At 30.8% G+C, this 746-nt stretch overlaps 1 non-coding gene across 1 annotated transcript; it reads left to right on the top strand.

Annotated features, from left to right (window-relative positions):
* The first annotated feature begins 440 nt into the window (after positions 1–440).
* SARC_30308 lies at positions 441–522 on the top strand. The gene has a single exon. It is a non-coding gene; the product is annotated as a tRNA-Ser (tRNA).
* The last annotated feature ends 224 nt before the right edge of the window (positions 523–746 follow it).

Here is a 746-nt window from a genome sequence, read left to right as displayed (position 1 = left end):
TATATATATATATATATATATGTATATATATATATACAATATATATATATATATATATATATATATATATATATATATATATATATATATATATATATATATATATATACATATATATAATATAAAATCAGCTTATATATTTGGTGAATCAGCTTCTATATGTATAGATAGTAACAGGGCTCTCATGACTCAAAACAAGCAATAGCACTATTTATATTAATAGAGATTGTGCAACCGGACTTCACTTTGGCAAAACGCGGAACATATACTAGACCCCACAATATAACAGTACTCTGGATGTTGAAATATCAAGAATCCGGCGTATCGTCTTTTTTAAACAAACTGTTGTGCTGCCGTACTATAAACGTGACGTAGAGGAGAAACCTCAACTACATAGCCGTAAATTATCATTGTATCTATTACCAATTTTATTTGTTAATTGGTTTGTGTCCGAGTGGTTATGGAGCTGCACTCGAAATGCAGTGGCGTCTCGCCGCGCGAGTTCAAATCTCGTCAAGCCAAATATTTTTTTGCTCGCGAGAAGCCTTTTTAAAACTCTACTACTATATATAGCTTTTATTACTTTATCTCGCATTCTCAATCTCTTACCTTAAAAAAAAGGTTTATGCAATATTTATCTCACTTCTGTCATATCTCACTACAAGAAGAAGGAGGCTACCTATATCTCAATAAATCTGCCATATGAATAGGTATATTCCGGATATATTAGAAAGGAAGGTGCGATT

The sequence above is a fragment of the Sphaeroforma arctica genome, assembly GCF_001186125.1.
Source record: "Sphaeroforma arctica JP610 unplaced genomic scaffold supercont1.8383, whole genome shotgun sequence".
Taxonomy (NCBI): Eukaryota; class Ichthyosporea; order Ichthyophonida; genus Sphaeroforma; species Sphaeroforma arctica.
Note: the sequence above shows the minus strand (reverse complement) of the source record. Positions and strands in the feature narration are given on the sequence as shown.